Below are 7380 nucleotides of genomic sequence, written 5' to 3'. Positions count from 1 at the left end.
TCCTGGTGCTTAACCTTCTCAACAATACCTATCATAGATTTTTTAGGATATATGTGTGAGAATGAAAATGTATTCTTTTTAGTTTCTAGAACTTTATTTATGAGAAATCTTCATCTGTGTGTTGCAGTTATTGCAACATTTAAAAACCACCCAATAAAATACTAAAGGTGTTGTTTTATTGCTGTCTGCCTAATTATTGATGTATGTGTATGTGTATATAAGCACAATTGATCAGTTACACTTGCTAATGTAATTTATGACAATGTTGCAATTCTATGCTGTCAGTCAAGACACACAGTCAACATACACTAAGTTCAAGGCACTCTGAATACACGTAGCTTTTCTTTTTGCCTGGAGGCACAGAAGGCCTGTATCTTCTTCTTAATCATTTTCAGTCTCCTTCCAAATCTCTGAAAATTAAAGCTTTCCTCCTTGCACACATGCCTTTATTTCCCTCCCTCAGATAGTTGATATAATTAATTTTATGCTTATGTTACTAAATAGAAAAATGTAGACGGATAAAAATCACAATTTCTTTGTTATTTGGTGAAGGTAGATGGAGATACGAGTTTTCTTGTGTTTAAAGATACCATCATCATAGGAAGAACAACTATGGTTTTGTGTGAAAACTTATGTAAAGGCATCTTGTGTGAGTTTAGTATCTGTGATGGTGGATAACTCATTTTGTTACATTCCCATATAAGATAAGACAGCATAAATCATAAAACTACAGTAAATGAACAAAATTTTAATTTTTTTGGTTCTCTCCAAATATTTTATCTTTTGAACATAGTTACTGAAAAGAGACAAACCCAAATGCTTTAAAAAGTGAGAATTTTTCATAAATACTCCCAGCACATGGTGATGAAAAAATAAACATACATCAATAGTTTAATTTTATTTTTTCCTCTGAATAGAATGTAATGTTAGTTGTCATGTATGAATCAACATATCAATGTATTAATTTTATGTGACAGCAAAGAATATAGCTAGTTAAATTTAATACTAGATATTTTAAACTCCATTTTTTTGCAGCCCCAGAAAATGACATCTACTTTTTGTAGCTCTAGTGTATATATGAGAATCTGTCAATCATGTTGCAAGATGTTTCATATCTAAGTGTATCTGTCAGGAAGTCCTATTCAAGGTCCAAGGGAGTTATTCTGGGCAAACAACTGAAGTGAATTGTTTTGGAATTATCAAAAGTAATTGCTAGGCTTTAAAAATGTATATGCAACTTGGAAAATAGAAAGTAAATTTTGGAAATATATCGTCAGTTCTCAAGCCATTTAAAGGTAGAAAAATTTTTGTGAAGGTATTTTAATATTTTTCTTTAAGTGGTACAAATATGGGGATGTTCTGTCTTGCATTCTTAAGGAGAAACTTATTTCAGTGAGAGTGTCTAAAGAAGCTATTTGCTAAAGGGCTTTATTTCCAATATTTAATGAAGAGATACATCCTGACCTCCTTTCAGAAAATTAAAGATCTTTTGAGAAATCACCCAGTCCTTTCCTATATTATAGAGTGATTTTGATTGCTTTAGAAATTCTAAAGATGATCGTTAAATCAGAACTATGTTATGTTTTTATTGTCATTTTAAATAAACCCCACACTTTATGTTACTTTGGGGGCAATCGGTAGAAATGTTTAGAGCTAACAAACACTTTTGTAAACAACACAACCCCCCTACTGAACATTCAAGTAAAGTGTTTAAAAACAAAAGAAAACTTTAACCCATGGCTTCTAACACTGCTTTCTTTTAAGTGTGTAAAATTTATTTTAAAAGTTACATTCACAAGATATTTAGTTTTCTTTATTATTTTTTTTATTTTTTTTGAAGATATCTATACAGACGGCATGTTTCAAGGTTAGAAAAGCTGTAAAATGTCAAAACCCTATATTTTTCATTTTCTTTTTATCCGTCTACAAGAGATACAATTATGGGAATGCTCTTCCCTCTATGAGTTTGATACTATTTTAATTCATTTTATAGATGAAGGAATTGAAACTCAAAGATCTTAGATAACATGCCCCAATAATGATTTTCTTGATGTTATTTCTACTTGCTTTCACGAATTAATCAGAATCCTATTTATTTTCAAATGTCTTTCCATCACCTTATTTTCTCAATACCTCTGTTTAGTAGAGGTAAAGAGATTATGGTGGAAAATTTTGTCACTTACCAATGCTGTAATTTTAGTCAAGTCACTTACCTCTTGTGAACTACTTTTCTCACTTCTAAAATGTTTGTTTAACAGTAACATTCCTATCAATATTTTATCATTTGAAAATCGATGTATCTCAAAGTGCTTTCTAATCTGCAGTGTAAAGTATTTATTATAAGTTAACCACTTAATTAATCACATATACAACTTTTATTCAGCATGTACTACATGTTCAACCCTACATTAGGACCTTATATTAACCTCATCCAGCATTCAAAGTCTTTCAGAGCCCTTAAAACAGTATCAGCCAACCAGAGTTTATATTATGATGCCCCTAGCTTAAAAGCCATGTACTATATTAGTCTGCTAATGCTGCATAACAAATGTAGACTTAGCAATTTAAAACAACACCCTTTTGGGGTGCCTGGGTGGCGCAGTCGGTTAAGCGTCCGACTTCAGCCAGGTCACCATCCCGAGGTCCGTGAGTTCAAGCCCCGCGTCAGGCTCTGGGCTGATGGTTTGGAGCCTGGAGCCTGTTTCCGATTCTGTGTCTTCCTCTCTCTCTGCCCCTCCCCCGTTCATGCTCTGTCTCTCTCTGTCCCAAAAATAAATAAAAAACGTGAAAAAAAATTTTAAAACAACACCCTTTTATTAATTCATAGCTTCTGTAGGTCAGAAGTTGGGGCATGGCTTCCCTGGGTCCTCTGCTAACAAGGCTGAAATGAAGATGTAGCAGGCTGTGTTCTCATCTGAAAGCTTGACCAGGGAAGAATCCATTTCCCAGCTCATTCAGGTTGTTGGCAGAATTTGGTTTTTGTGGTTGTATTTCTGAGTTCCCTCTGTGCTTGCTGGCTGTCAGCTGAGGATCCCTTTCTGGAACCAGAGGCCACCTCAATGCCTGAAGATGAAGCCCACTCACAACACGGCAGCTTACTTCTTCAAAGCCATGAAGAGAATGCTTGAGATGTGGAGAAGTCTAAACTACATTTAAAGTCTAGACTACATCTTTCATTAGGACAGACCTACCTAGACCAAGTCCTTTTATCTCATCATGGAAATCTCACATAAATATCACATAATTATGTCAGTGATAGTTCATCATATTTGTAGGTCCCACCCACACTCAAGGAGAAGGAATTATACAAGACATGACAGCTGGGAGCAGGAATCTAGGGGTCAACTTTGAATTATGCCTACCTATCACATGTGAGGATAATTTGATTTGAACAGTACAGGATGCTAACAAATGTGCCTTATTCTCAGAAGGTTATAAAGATAGGCTAGATTTGGAAGGTGGAATGAAGAAGCAAGTGATAGGCCCCTGGTAGAAGTGGACTGTAAGCTTGCTATCACTGAAATGTTCTAGTTTGATTCTGTGAATTTAGCCAGTCTTGACAAGCAGAATATGAGAGGCATTCTGAATTATCAAATTATGTTTTATGTCTCCTGTATTGGTCTTAGTCTCTGGTATCCCAAGACAAGACAAATTGCAATCCAGAGATCTGATTAATGAATGTATCAAAGTGGTTATTAAGACATTGGAAATGAAATAGAAACTCAATATTTTGAGATATTGAGCTAGAGACACATACATAGACAATGGTACAAAACTGTCTGCATTCATGACCAGTCCTTGAAAGTTCATATTAACAAATGTCAAACACAATAAATCAGCTATTCTTGGTCACTTTATATTTGATTCTTCTGTCACAATAGCTTTCTTCCTTGCTTCTGCAGATCAAATTGGGAAGTGACTGTCTGCAGTCATAATGCAAAAAATAGTCCACACTTTGATAGGTTCTTATTACTTATTAAATGTTTAATAGGCTGAAAGACTCACTCTAAGCTTTGTTTCATTTCCCTTGGTGAATATAGTATTACTTGTTAGGGGAAGAATACTTTCAGTTCTTGGAGAGTTTTATAAATAGTAGTGGGTAAAACTTCAAGATACTTATTTTCTCCTATTTAGCTTACACTGAGTTGAATTTACAAGCATAATAACCTCAATGGGGAAAATTACTAAAGTTAAATAGAAAATAGAGGAGAGAAAAATCCTTATCTGCATACCTAAAACTAAAGAATTAAAGAAATCTTTTTTTTTGATCTACACAATCTTCAATGTATTAAGAATAGAAAAAGGTCACTGGGCTCAACAAGCAACCCCCTGCTGTTTTCCTCATCGCTGGTTTCCTGTTCACTCTCTATACACTTGTTTCTTCTCTTTGTCTAATACATATTGACTTTCTTATTTCACAGACTCTGTGATATTTTGCAGCAAGGGTGATAACCCAGAAGATTTTCTTTCACTGCAAAACAAAGGGTCATTCCTCTGAAGATGTTTCATATATCCTGATTTTTAAAGGTTGTTTAGAAGCAGAAAAGATTCTGTAGCTTAATATACTTTTATATGAAATTTTCTTTCATTAAAAACCCTAACACAAAGTATCTACAGTTTGGCCATATGCAGTGGATATATACAGATATAGTTTACAGTTCCATATAGAATTAATGTTCATCCCATCTGAAACATGCATGTGCTTGAGTAAATGCACACACACACACACACACACACACACACACACTCATACACACATACACAAAACACTAAACTTGATTGGAGTGAAAGCCTATTTTAACAGGGTTCTGTTTGCTCACATTGAACCCTATAAACTCAGTAAAAATGGATTGGCCACTTATGAAACCGATGTTGCCTCTCTCCATGCCCAAGAAATATTGTGTGGGTTAATGTTCTTGTTTTACTTTTCTGAAAAACAAATGTTTTCTTTTACTTACAGCACAGAGCCCAACACAGGGCTTGAACTCACCACTTTGAGATCAAGACCTGAGCTGAGATCAAGATTCAGGTGCTTAACTGACTAAGCCACCCAGGAGCCCCTTCTCATTCATTGTGTGCAACATCACTGATTTCTACTATTCCCTATGTTCCTTATTTTATAAAATATACATCAAAACCACTTTAATATCTTCCCCTTTATATTGAGGGCACTGGAAAAAACGTGTAGGAACAGGGAGTATATTCTTTCAGATATATATTTCTCATACAGGAACCTTCTACTTGAGGAGAATGTACACCTCTTTTCTGAACCACCCACTGCTGAACTAGAAGACTGAAAAATGGATAAGTTGGTTCTCTCCATTCTTCTTCACTCAAACTCCTGTCTCCTTCAGCTTCTCCTAAAGTTCAAGCATTTAAAAGTTTCTGGGAGCTGACTCACCTTAGAAATGAACATTCAGAATACTTAGTCCATTCCATCTAATTTTATACTACTTAAAAATTTTGGCTGCCAATGCCAGAGGGCATAAAATGGGTACTCTTTTTCTCTCTAGATCTCTTCCAAATGTGTGTGAGTTTGTATTTAATCTTAGGATGCCCTTGAGTTGCCAGATTTAGCAAACAAAGCAATGAACAGAGCATCTACTTCCATTGCAATTTCAGATCAACGATGGGTATTTGGTTAGATGTTGGCCACCCTTTATTTATTTATTTATTTATTTATTTATTTATTTACATCCAAGTTAGTTAGCATATAGTGCTACAATGATTTCAGGAGTGGATCCCTTAGTGCCCCTTACCCATTTATCCTGTCCCTCCTCCCACAATGCCTCCAGCAATCCTCTGTTTGTTCTCCATATATAAGAGTCTCTTATGTTTTGTTCCCCTCTCGGTTTTTATATTATTTTTGCTTCCCTTCCCTTATGTTCATCTGTTTTGTATCTTAAAGTCCTCATATGAGTGAAGTCATATGATATTTGTCTTTCTCTGACTAATTTCGCTTAGCATAACACCCTCTAGTTCCATCCATGTAGTTGCAAATGACACGATTTCATTCTTTTTTTTTGCTGAGCAATACTCCATTGAATATATATATATATATATATATATATATATATATATATATCTTCTTTATCTGTTCATCCATCAATGGACATTTGGGATCTTTCCATATTTTTGGCTATTGTTGATAGTGCTGCTAGAAACATGGGGGTGCATGTGCCCCTTTGAAATAGCACACCTGTATCCCTTGGATAAATACCTAGTAGTGCAATTGCTGGGTCGTAGGGTAGTTCTATTTCAATTTTTTGAAGAACCTCCATACTATTTTCCAGAGTAGCTGCACCAGTGTTCAGTCCCACCAGCAGTGCAAAAGAGATCCTCTTCCTCCGTATCCTCACCAACATCTGTTGTTGCCTGAGTTGTTAATGTTAGTCATTCTGACAGGTGTGAGGTGGTATCTCATTGTGGTTTTGATTTGTATTTCCCTGATGATGAGCATTTTTTCATGTGTCGGTTGGCCATCTGGATGTCTTCTTTGGAGAAACGTCTATTCATGTCTTTTGCCCATTTCTTCACTGGATTATTTGGTTTTTGGGTGTTGAGCTTGTTAAGTTCTTTATATATTTTGGATACTAACCCTTTATCTGATATGTCATTTGCAAATATCTTCCCCCATTCCGTTGGTTGCTTTTTAATTTTGCTGATTGTTTCCTTTGCTGAGCAGAAGCTTTTTATTTTGATGAGGTCCCAATAGTACATTTTTGCTTTTGTTTCTCTTGCCTCCGGAGACGTGTTGAATAAGAAGTTGCTGCGGCCAAGATCAAAGAGGTTTTTGCCTTCTTTCTCCTCGAGGATTTTGATGACTTCCTGTCTTACGTTTCGGTCTTTCATCCATTTTGAGTTTATTTTTGTGTATGGTGTAAGAAAGTGGTCCAGGTTCATTTTTCTGCGTGTTGCTGTCTAGTTTTCCCAGCACCACTTGCTGAAGAGACTGTCTTTATTCCATTGGATAGTCTTTCCTGCTTTGTCAAAGATTAGTTGCTGGCCAATCTTCTTGACCATTCTTCCTAATAATGTGCAAGCAAGTAAGTGGGAAGGAAAGGGTAGAGATGCCATACCAGCTGGATCTTTTTATTTGTATTTTGTTAGAGAACAAAGGTTTTTTTAGATACGTCCCTCTGCTAGCCAGATTTCACTTAAGTCCACCAAATGTAACTGCATTTTTTGGCCATCCATAGCTGCCAGGAAGCTGAGAATTGAGTGCTGATTTTTATTCTCTCAGGCCTTATATTAGGAGCCAACAAAGGAGCCTGGAGCTGGGAAAGGGTGTTAAGTAAGCCAATTACACTCTCTGGAACACCAAACAAATTAGGTTTAAGGACAGGAAATTAAAAATGTTTAGCACAAAGAAACTCATAA

Source organism: Herpailurus yagouaroundi, unplaced genomic scaffold (assembly GCF_014898765.1).
Source record: "Herpailurus yagouaroundi ecotype Mexico unplaced genomic scaffold, PumYag 164, whole genome shotgun sequence".
Classification (NCBI taxonomy): Eukaryota; Metazoa; Chordata; class Mammalia; order Carnivora; family Felidae; genus Herpailurus; species Herpailurus yagouaroundi.
The sequence above is the reverse complement of the archived record's forward strand: the minus strand, read 5'-3'. Positions refer to the sequence as shown.